The sequence below is a fragment of the Saccostrea cucullata genome, unplaced genomic scaffold, assembly GCF_032062105.1.
Source record: "Saccostrea cucullata isolate Sc308-1 unplaced genomic scaffold, CSIRO_AGI_Scuc_v1 ctg1593, whole genome shotgun sequence".
Taxonomy (NCBI): Eukaryota; Metazoa; Mollusca; class Bivalvia; order Ostreida; family Ostreidae; genus Saccostrea; species Saccostrea cuccullata.
The window spans coordinates 70236-82985 of NW_026929841.1; the positions used below are offsets into that span (position 1 = coordinate 70236).

At 32.8% G+C, this 12750-nt stretch overlaps 1 long non-coding RNA gene across 1 annotated transcript; it reads right to left on the reverse strand.

Annotated features, from left to right (window-relative positions):
• Positions 1–6214: 6214 nt before the first annotated feature.
• On the reverse strand, positions 6215–8428 carry LOC134282293 (uncharacterized). The gene is made up of 3 exons (XR_009995263.1): positions 8370–8428; positions 8101–8232; positions 6215–6337 (listed from the first exon to the last, which is right to left on the reverse strand). It is a non-coding gene; the product is annotated as an uncharacterized LOC134282293 (long non-coding RNA).
• Between the last annotated feature and the right edge of the window lie 4322 nt (positions 8429–12750).

A 12750-nucleotide genomic window follows, 5' to 3' on the forward strand; every position in this document is an offset into this window, starting at 1 on the left:
AAGGATTACATATATGAAGTATAAAAGCCCTATCCCTTACTGTTCAAACGTTATGGCCAAGGTTAAAGTTTTTCACAAGTACAAAAATCTACAAGGTCAAGGTCAAAGGGTCAAGGTTGTTGGTATCCATTGAAAGGTCTTTTAACAAACATTACATATGTGAAGTATAAAAGTCCTTGTGTCTACTGTTCAAAAGATATGGCCAAAGTAAAATTTTAAAATTTTTCTTAAAAAGTAGGTCAAACTCCAAGGTCAAGGTCAAAGGGTCAAAGTTATTGTTATCAAATGAAAAGTCTTGTCATAAGGATCAAATAGGTAAAGTATGAAAGCACAAGCCCTAACTCTTTAAAAGTTATGGTCAAGGTTTGCTTTTTTAAAGTAGGTCAATCTCAAAGGTCAAGGTCAAAGGGTCAAGGATCTTCATATCCTATGAAGGGTCTTCTCACATGGATTACATATATGAAGTATGAAAGCCCTATCCCCTACCGTTCAAAAGTTATGGCCAAGGTTAAAGTTTTTTTACAAGTATAGAAATCTACAAGGTCAAGGTCGAAAGGTCAAGGTTATTGGTATCGTATCCAGTAAAAGGTTATTTAACAAACATTACATACGTGAAGTATAAAAGTCCTGGTGTTCACTGTTCAAAAGATATGGCCTAAGTAAAATTTAAAAAATTTCATGTAAAAGTAGGTCAAACTCCAAGGTCAAGGTCAAAAGGTCAAATTTGGTGGTACCAAAAGAAAGGTCTTGTCACAAGGAATACACATATGAAATATGAAAGTCATAGCTCCAGTTAATCAAAAGTTATGGGCAAGGTTAGTTTTTGCGGACAAACAGACAAACAGAGAGACAGAGAGACAGACAGACAGACACGACAAAAACTATATACCCCCGAAACTTCGTTTACGGGGGCATAAAAAATTAAAATCATATGCTTGTATGAAATGGCTTGATAAAAGGTTGTTTGACAGAGATAAAAAAAGAATTTTAACAGGCAATATTATTAAGAGCTCTCAAGCGTAAATAAGCAGTGATTAAATACAATCGCAGAGTAAATTAAGATAGAGTTACGGCAACACTAAGAAAGGGGTGAACAGCATCCAAATGTGAAATTATTATGATCTTCTAATAATAACATCAGTGATTGAAAAAGAATACGGAAATAATGAGATTTGGAAAAAAAATCTACAACATGCACTTTACCGATGATGTGAACTTCGAAACAATGATCCGGCACTTCATTACAATTTAATTGTACAAATATATCCATGAGCGATATTTTTTTTTAGAAGGGGGGTTGTGGTGCTTGTACCAGCCCTTTAAAGGTTATGGTCGAACTAAAAAAAAATTTTACTAAATTAAATGTGTAAAAACGAAAATGGGGAAGCAAAGCTGATCGAAGCGAAAATAAAATACTCAAAAAAATTAAAAGAGAATAAAGAAAACAAAATCGGAATTAATCTTTAAAAGGCCTCCCTTTCCGTAACGTGTTTGTGATAAAAAAAACAACAAAAAAACTTGCGCATTCAAAAAAAAAAATTGGCGATGGGGAGGGGGGGGGCGTAATCAAACCATTTAGGCCCCTAGTTAAAATATTTATTCATGTAGTCCGGAAGTATATAGTTTTTTCCAGAAATAAAATTAGAAATCAAGAAAATGAAACTAACGTACTGCCTGCATGCGTTTGATTTTAAAATTTTACAAGACCTGTAGGCAACGAAAACAGGACATCAAATTAGTTTTGAAAATGACCACTGCTTATTATCATCACATTGTATTGCGTCTTGCAGTTTTCAAACCTCTGAGGGTTGCGCCAAAGGTAACGGTGTTGATGATTTACTAATATATACTTATTCTGCAAGTCACACTTGTGACGTCACACACGTCACTTCCGGTATACAGCGATTTTCAGTGCGAGCTCTCAGGTGTAAACTAAGCTATTTTTAGTAATATCTCTAATCAGCGAAAGAGATAGTAGCTGTGCTGTATATCATTTTACTTGTAATTATAATGACTATCGAACTATGTTAAAATGTAAAACCTGCCAAGCCTTTCTTTAAGAAATATAGAATTAAAGAAAGAGAAGCAGCCTCATGTAAGTACAATGTAGAAAATGTGTACAATATAAACATCACATTGAATTATTTATATAAAAAAAGCATAATTTTTTTTATTTTAACTTGTAATTAAAAGGTCCTTCTTCAGTGTCGTAGCTAAGTTGTAAGGAGCCCGCTGTATGACAAGAAGGTACATGTTACTAACATGTTCGATATTCATTCTGGACGCTATATGTAAGACTGAGATGAAAACATATGCATGGGTACCGAGTCAAAGCCCATCGTGGTATATGGTAATGTTGTATGGGTGAAAAAGTATCGGATTAATTAAAAATCGATCTTAGATTGTTTTACCTTTGATATTTTGTTCTTACACAAATCTTTACGGAAAAAAAATCTAACATGTTCTAATGTTTTGCTGAGCGGACATAAAAAAAATTCTATGTTGGACCGGTCGATGAGATGTTGGACCGCTTTCGTCACAGAATGGGCGGAGTTAAATTTCATTTCATTCATTAGTTTTCAAAAGTGACGGACCTAAAGTTACTTAACAGAAGACAGTACAAAATACATGTATGTCAAAAACAAATATTAAAAGTTATAACAAAAAAATCTTGACTGTGTTCTCGTAACAAAGAAAACTTCTTCAGTGTGAGAATCTGTTGTAAGCTTCTTAAGTAACCGAATATATAGCAGAGACAAAACATGCAATTAGATTACTTCTTCTTGCTCTAAAGGTTCATTGGGTTCTGGCAAACAATGCGTTGGTCTTCTTTTACGGATGTTGAAAACACAGATGGTTATATGTCCCGACAATAATACAAAAATGAGTATGCTTAACATCACCATGCTGTGTTTGATCCACAAATTCACATCAGCAGAGAAATCCAACTCTTCTCTTTTCTGGGATTTACCTTCATAGATATATACAAGGTAATGAAAATTAGATTATCCTATTTCTTTGTGAATTTTTCTAACACACATGTGACAATATAAGACAGGTGAAACACGGACTTACATTATATTTGCTTTCATATACTTATCATCACTACAGAATTAAAAACAAAATTCAATGTCAAATAATATCTGTACATGTAATGCATTTCCTCAAAACCGACAAAAAAGATGGGTGGATAAGGCGGGCGAATTTGCCTTTAGTGCCACAAATAAGAAGTGAAAAAATCTAACAAAATTTTTCAATATGAGTGGGTCTTCGCTCCATGGTTTGAAAGATAATCCAAAAAGTTTGCTATAAAATATACATTTTTTGTTTACAAAAACATGACGAGATAACCCATTATACCTTAAAAGTACACTTTTATGACAAAACATTTGCACCTTTTCGAGAAATACTTTAAGTCCATTAAGTCAAGGGTTATATCACAAATATGATTTTAATGTCCAATTCATCATGAGGCATGTAGCATAGTGGTTAGCGCGTTAGTCTCAAAGCAATTTGATAGGTCGGATTTTTATTGCAAGTATTCGAATCCCACGAATACCATCTAATATTTTTAGAAAAAAGAAGTTCTACAATTTTTTTTGGCTTTCAGAAAAGTTTTTTCCTCATGATTTCATAAATTTCAATAATGAGTAGTTAATTTAAATACTCAATTCACATATATGAATATGAATATCTTAATATCCGAGGCTATAGGCTTTCTACCCGCCTTGTCCCCCCCCCCCATCTCCTTATAATAAACGAAGTGTTTTCAATTTTCTAATTGGGACCCTATTAAAGCCGAGGTTCTGTGTTGCAGTAGGTGCTGGTACGAAAAAATGCCATCCTGCTCAATAGCCCTCAGTTACGATTATAGGACAAAATTTGTAGATCTCGACCGACAAGTCCAATTCAGTGAGAAATTCTCAAGAGGTACGTTAAACAATATACAATCTAAAAGTTACAACATTAGTACTAATAAATGGTATGAAATGTTTCTTTTATCTTTATTTGTAACTAAGGATATATGAATATATTCATCGGCAAACCTCAGATATGTTCTGCTCTGTGTCTTTTATTTTTTCTCAGAAATTTGCCATAAAAATTCAAATGCATACCTTCGCCAATTAGATGGTCACGCGCGTACTGGGAGATCTTACAGTTTAAATAATTATACTGATCTTAACCAATTTATTTGTAAAAAGAATAGGTGGACTTAACTGGCCAGAAAAAATGCCGCAAATTTAAGTTCCATAAATGTTAATTTTTTCCATCATATAAACCCCGATACCTTAACTGTGTATTTTTGGTACGGATGTGAATTTAAATGCTCTTTTCGAGGTAAACTAAAAAAATATCGAAGGCATGGTGCCTGAAGATTTGTTGAATATAAATAGATAATCAGGGTCAAGCATTTTTCATCGTATGAATACATAGTCAGCGCATGTTTGTCGGCTGTTCTTACGAAAACTGTAGTTGTATATTGAACAAAATAATGTAATATTAATAGAAGAAGAGCCGAAAAACGGGCATACTTGATTTAACAAAAAGCATGTTCCAAACAAACTTCTCGCTTCCACTGTTACGACTTCGATTGACCTGATACCGTTCAAGGTAGCTTAGTCGGTAGAGCGCTCGCTTCGTGATCGGTAGGTCGTGAGTTCGTATCTCGGCCGCGACTGAACTAGTCGTTAAAATGGGTAGTAACTGTTCCTTCGCCATGCGCTCGGCACTTTGAGTGAAAGTTGCGGGTCTTCTTGATAAGACCTTAAAAACCAAGGCCCCGTGTCAGCGGCAGGCATTAGCACGATAAAGTTCCCTCACTGCTCAATACCTCTGAGTCCCGAGTAAAGGTCAAAATTTGAAGCCCTTCACCGGCATACAGTGACGTCTCCATATGAGTGAAAAATTCTCGAGAGGGACGTTTAACATATACAATCAATCAATCAATCCATCGATTGACCTGTTTAATATTACAATTCATCACGTGATGTCCACCTGCGAGTGTGCTCGTACGTGAAACAGTTACATTGTATTCTTCAACCTGACCCAGATGTAAATCACTATGCTTGTTGCCGTTTTCAGAATTTAGCACATGAAATATTGCTAAAAGTTTGCGTGTCCTCACATTTTTTTTTAAATCATAATGACATCGCTGTAATATCAAACACATATTTGAATTTCTAGAGAGAGATGGAGAGAGAAATGTCAACAATGACACCGATCGATAAGTCCACCTCCTATTGATATTGATAGCGCGACCAAAAAACCACTCTAATGTCAAATTCCAAAAGACGACACTAATATATTGTTGTTTCAATTTTGATTCATGGCAACAAGACATTACTTATATATATATATATATGTTCTGGCTAAAATAACCATGTATGCATCGCTCTTTCTAGTGGTTGTAAAATGTTTGGATTCACTTTATTTACAATTTGTTAGAGTAGTCTTAAAAAATCCAAATTATTGCGTTAAGTCCACCCATTCTTTGTGGACTTTATGATAGCTGGAGTTGATATAAGTCTTAAGAAGATTTCAAATAAAATACATGTGTGAATTCAATAGTGGTGATGTTTAAGTGAGAACTGCATGCAACATTTAGCCCGTGTTTTACTATTCTCTGCTTACATCTGTTTGAAAAGTATTCACAAGTAATAACAAAATATCGATATCTATAACATCTTTTTTTTTTAAATCGCAATCGAGGTGAAAGGAATAAATATTATTTTCCGTTTAAAATTATCTCTTCTAAGTAACCTTGGCTTGCAAGGATATAGAGAGGGGTCAGGACCCACCTCCCGCAATTTACGAGGTTAAATAAGGTATTTACTAAAGCAAGAAAAAAAAATTAAAACGCTGACACCCCAATTTCTGGAGCTGCGCCTGGTTCTTTAAGTCTAACTACTTGAGAAATTTTCAATATCTGAAGAGGTTCGAAACAATTGGATGACTTTTCTATTTGAGTGTTTTACAAATTGTTACACATACTGTATCCATAGAGATTTAATTTTGTCCACGACAGGAACTGCTCAGTTTTGTTTTCTTCATCTGAAAGAGATTACCAATAGATCATTTAATTTTGTGATTAAGTCACCTCTTGACCCATCACCCCTTAAAAGAAAAGGTTTTTTGATTAATTTTGTTATTCTTATAATATGTTTTTTAAGGTTAATATCCTACATTTGTTTACCTTTAATATATATCTCTGACGTACGATTCGCAAAGGATGAAATAGGCTTTGTATTGGCCCCTGTTGTGTCCCTAACAGAAGTTTCGTCACCTCCCTTTTCAGATAATGGATTCTTTGTTGTCGATATTAATTGATTGAAGATCACTTATGGATATAAACAGGCAAAATGACATTATCATATTATGCAATTTTGCGAATACATGTACATGTATGTGATTACGAGGAGTTACATTTTGAATTGATCTTTAAAATTATAATCTGAATCAAACAGTTAATTCTGCTAAACACTTCTTTTATGAACTGTTCAGACCTTTGTATTTCGGGAAGAGAGAAAAAAAAAAGATCATTTTTTGTTAATATATTGAAGGAATGAAGCTAATTTCAACTTTTGTTATACGATTTAACATAACTTGGGACAGTTAACGCTTAATAAACCGCGAAGCGTCCATAAAAAGCATAAGCTGCCTCAAGTTATGTTATATTATATTACATAAATTGAAATAAGCTCCATTCCTTATAATTTAATTTCAATGTAGACAATGAGATAATTTTTCCAATGGAAAAAAGGCTTTAAATTTGGCATAGATTTAAAGTAACGTCAAGCGGAGTATTACGTTTTACGTTAATTCATTGTGACGTAGACAACTAATGTTATACAAAAGCATTAAATCTTTTACCCTATCAAATGAAGTGTTGCATTTTAAATTAAAAAATTTTATTATTACTTAGTTCATATTATTATGTTATTCATTTAAGTAAATGTCTAAAACGATTAGGGTATTCATTCCTTACTAAAAGAGGATTTCTTCTTAATAGATATTTTAAAAGAAGCTTGAAGTCTTTGTCATTGGAGAGTGTTTGGTGAATGTAATCAAATCGTCTTCTTTATAATTTAACATTTGCTTGCTTTTAGGCATGCACTAGATTACCATGTTTCTCAAAAAATTATTTCCAGAGAAAAATAATCATTTATTTAAAAAAAAATGTCTGCAAATACCGTATATACTCGCCTATAAGTCGGTATTTTGGGAGTAAAATTTTAGTCCAAAAGTCTATTTCCGACTTATAGGCGAGTCCTAAAAAGACTGGTATTTTTCAAGATGGCGAAGCGTAATATTCTCTAAATATGTATAGTCTAAAGAGCTGTCGTTAAACAAAGTATAGATATATTATATCATTTATGAATTAAGATATACTAGTAGATTACATAAATCACATGTATTTTATATACACATATTTAATAATTTTATTATATTTAATCAAGTTAAATATCGACTTCATTTCTAAAAAAAAAATATTAGTTAAAATGAGGGTAAAACATCAGAGCATTTATTAGAAATTGTCATCTGATTCTGGCAAAAAGTTGTACCGACTTATAAGCGGGTCAATGGCAAATTCCTGGCAAATAACCTCAAGGAATACATCCGACTTATAGGCGGACCGACTTATAGGCGAGTATATACGGTAATTGTAATTGCATTGTATTTGCATACTCTACATGTAAGACCTTTTAAATTCCACTGTGTAAAATTTCACAATTTCTAAAAAAAAGTACATTTTGCGATGTTTTTAATTTCATGTTGGTAGAAATAAATTCAAATTTTGTACAACATTTTAACCTTTCTAAAAGCAAAAGATAACATTCTCTATTTTAATTCGTAGAAAAATGATGGATCACGAACAAAGTGAAATCAAAACCATCGTGTTATTTGCCAATCTACAGTTTATTAAGATGTTTAACAATATAAATACACCTTTGAAAAAACATTTTAGGTGATTCAATCATGGAAACATGACGTTCTCGCGGGTCAAGTTTAATCTCCTTTACTAATAGAATGCTCAAAAAAGTCTTAAGCTATAAAATACTGATGTCAAATAATTTCAACATTGTTTAATAATGCAGCTACCTGTCGAAGGACATCCATGGACATGGTTGCAAAAAGCTTTTTTTCAGTAACATTGAAGCTTACACTTAGGACCGAGAAAAGTATATAAGCATTTGTGCTGGCACAAAGCTCCGTAATATCCATCAGGGCATGCTGAAAAAAAAAACCGCATGAAATTGTATAATAAATTCGTTTTTAAAATAGATTTCTTCAAAACGTCAAACATTTTTTTTTTATTCCACAACACGTGTTATTTTTTTCAGTACATGTACGTTATTCGACTACTTTACCGTCCTTCGCACATTGTTTGTACTGTGAGCTGAACTTCAATCCCTTTCGACAATTATAGCTGCAAAAAGTAATGACCATATATAGTAGTAGTTTTTTTTTATAACAGTTTAACAACATAAAAAAGCGATAATAAAATCATCATGATAAAAATATCTGACCCGTTGGGCCTATTGTCACCTTATTAATATATATGGAAGCATAAACACTTACATTAAGTGACCAAGACCGAAGAATGAATAAAAAGGGAACCATATAAGCAGTGTGTAACACGTAAGCACGTAGTGTACAGATGTCATATTACAGAGGACAATGCACCAAAAAATCTCAGACACTTTTTAAAACATGGATATAAATTCCAAGTGTTTTGAATTTATAAATATCTTATTGGCTATTTTTCTATCTCAGTTATTTAACATTCTCCGTGTTAAGAAATTAAGGAAGTGATTGGAGGGGAGGAAGAAAATTTAAAATAAAATTCCAAATAGAACTTAGAACCCAGGAAACTATTGCAACCTCTCCATCTAGTTCCATATACCATATGCACCATATATAACGTCTTTATACAATCCACTTACAAAACTAAAAAAGAGTTGCTTGCATGTGATGTTGTCTGGGTGTAAGATGTTTATTCCTGACATAAATTATTAACAATGAAAAATAAAGATGAAAAAATAATCTGAACAACTAAACCTGTAAAATAAAAAAAAAAAGGTAATCAACTATAAAAAAAAGTACACACCGAATTCAATCTCCAAGGTTAGTATGTATATTTTTTTAAAGTCTTAAAGCAATTACTCATTCGTTTTCCTGCTTAGCAAATTGAAATTTTAGTGAGACCAGACACACGGTTTTGGTGACAAAAAATAAAAACAAACCATTGCAGATATTTGCGATATTTTTTTAATATAATTTTTAAACAATTTACTATATAGAAAACTATATATCATTTGGTTGATAATCGTATATCAAATACATTTTTAAAAAACATATTGATAAAAAAAAATTAATTTTCAAATATATTTAATTGACAATTCCGTCATGTTTCGTAAATTACGTCAAAAATGTATGCAGATCCGTATCAGGAGCGTCTCACAAACAATAATACATTTTTTGGTTTAATTCTATAAAACAAACAATAAAACATAAAATTTATCAGAAAACTCAAAATATGAAGTAAATATTTTGATTCTAGCAATCGTGATGTCATTTTATACGTTTGCTATGATAGCGTTGCTCAAAATGCAAGACAGCGATGTAAATGAGCGTTAACCGAAGAAACATGGAAATAACTTGGAATGTCTATGGTTACATGTACTAAGAAAAATGATAACATGAGCTCAATCCCTTTTTAAATTCCATCTCAAAAATCTTTTTTGTGTGTTAAGAATTCTATTTTTAGAATAAACCGATTTTTGTGTGTATATGGATAATCTCATTAAACCAAGGTCAGCGCATTATTGCTTTTAAATTCTCTCCCTCTCTGAATTTAGAAAAAAACACCCCTTTGAATTTTATGATGTTATTGTTGGAGTGAATGTGCATAAGTATTTTCACGGTAACCTTTACCCCAACCCGTCAAGTTTTTCATTGATAAGATAATGTGGCTAAAGGTACATGTGTAACCATTATTTATAAATTTACATCAAACGAAGGTAGATTAAAAGTTACTGTAAAAATCTGCTTTGTTGTTGTCAAATGGAGCAAAATGGAGCAAAAAGAGATCATAGGGAAATATATTTCAGCGAGCCGATTCCAAGGATATGAAAAACACACCGTTGACCATTTTTGCTCATAGAAATTCTCAGACGACGCAATGATTTCTGGTTTGCGTGTGCTATCAAAGGAGGGATGGATTTTATTATTATTATAATTGTGATCATTTTCATTTATTTTTTTTTTATTTTCTTCTCAGCCGGACAAAAGCCAGAAGAACTCATTGCAATGTTTTTATTAGACATATTTTTCAAGGTCCAATGTTTGATTTTAATGATTTATGAACATTAAGATACACTGCAGGCATGCATAGTAACAGAGTGACATCCTGTAAAATCTGCAATCAATAAAATATATGTATCCTTATTGAATGAATAGATATTGATAGTGGCTGGTATCAGAGGGTGCAAGAGGATTCCGATATACACGTATGTGTAACTGTAATCATAGATAAGAAACCTTATTTTAAAATGAATTATCATACAGACACATTATAAATGCGTTATTCTATCGTGGAGGGACAAACAATATACAATCAATCAGTCATGATCAAGGACATAAGGAAAAATTAGTTACAATGTGTCTTGGTTCTCAGTATAGTACATGTAATTTTATCAGGTTTTGTGGATATCTAACATGTTTCATGTAGAAAGATTTAATAACAAAAAAAAAAAACATTAATCAATTAAAAAAAAATTAGATAAACAAACAAAAAACAATACCCAAAACAAAACAAATCTTTAATTCAACATTGCAAATTCTATACAAATCCTTTTCCATCAAATTATCTTACATGTAAACTCAAATGTCAATATCTACATCTCTTCCTCTGAATTTACTTTCAAACATAATATGCACTAATTGCAAAAATATGGATTGTAGAAACAAACAAGAGATTGATGTATTTATTTTACATGTATTTAAATTTTTAGGTCACCTGAGTAACTCAGGTGACCTATTGCTATCCGTTTTCGTCCGTCGTCGTCCGTCGTCCGTCGTGCGTCGTGCGTCGTGTGTTAACATTTGAACATTTTCAGCTTCTTCTCTAAAACTATTGAACCAATTTCAACCAAATTTGGTATACAGCACCTATGGGTGTAGGGGAACAAAATTTGTGAACTTCATGGTCCCCACCCCCCTGGGGCCTGAAGGGTGGGGCCAAAACCACTAAAATTAGTGCAATCTTTAAAAATCTTCTTCTTTACTCCTGGACATCAAGCAGGCAAACTGTTGACATGAATGTAATGAGCATTGAGTCCTCTACCGAAATTGTGAAATTCATGATGCCAGGGTCAGGGGTTCTAGTGCTAAGGCGGGGCTATATAGATTATATAGTGAAAATGCATTATTTCTTTGAAAATCTTCTTCTCTGCTCCTGGGTATTAAATAAACTAACTAAGTACATAGTTATGATGAGCAAGAGTGCTTCTTTCAGATTTGTGAATTTTATGGCCCCAGTGTCAGGGGTTCTGGTGTAAGGGTGGGGCTCTATGAATTATATAGTGAAAATGCATTTATTCTTTGAAAAACTTATTCTCTGCTCCTGGGTATTAAATAAACTAACTAAGTACATAGTTATGATGAGCAAGAGTGCTTCTTTCAGATTTGTGAATTTTATGGCCCCAGGGTCAGGGGTTCTGGTGTTAGGGCGGGGCCCTATTGATTATATAGTGAAAATGCAATTATTCTTTGAAAATCTTCTCCTCTGCTTCTGAGTATTAAATAAACTAACTAAGTACATAGTTATGATGAGCAAGAGTGCCTCTTCCATATTTTTGAATTTTATGGCCCCAGGGTTAAGGGTTCTGGTGTTAGGGTGGGGGCTCTATTGATCATGTAGTGAAAATGCAATTATTCTTTGAAAATCTTCTCCTCTGCTTTTGAGTATTAGATAAACTAACTAAGCTCATAGTTATGATGAGCAAGAGTGTCTCTTCCAGATTTGTGAATTTTATGGCCCCAGGGTTAATGGTTCTGGTGCTGGGGGGGGGGGGGGGCTCTATTGATCATGTAGTGAAAATGCATTTATTCTTTGAAAATCTTCTTCTCTGCTTTTGGGTATTAAATAAACTAACTAAGGACATAGTTATAATGAGCAAGAGTGCCTCCTATAAAATTGTGAATTTTATGCCCCCTGGGTCAGAGGAGGGGGTGGGGGGCTACATAGTCTGAAAATAAATTAATGCTTTTAAATCTACTCTTTGGTATTGATTGACCATTTTGTTTTAAAATTTGCAAAATTTTGAAATATCTGGCCCCTGGGTCAGTGGTTCCTTTAGGGTGAGGTGCACAACTGGGTATAAAGTGGAAGTGGATTTTCTCTTTGTTACTCTGATCTACCTCTGGGTATTAAGTAAATAGAGTAAGCATGTTAAGTTAATAATTATGATAAGCAATGGTACCTCTTTCAAAATCGTGAATTGTGAATTTAATGGCCTCTGGTTTAATCCAAATTCAAGTGTTTGAAAGTTGTTACAAATACTCAGGTGACCTATAAGGCCCGTGGGCCTCTTGTTAAAAATGCAAACTGTTAAATGCACTGGTTGGCAATATGCAATCAATGTATAATTATCAAATATACAATTATATCATTCATTTATTTTGCAATTAACTACATTTTTAAAAATATATTATTTTATATGCATATGAAGGTACATGTTTATACAA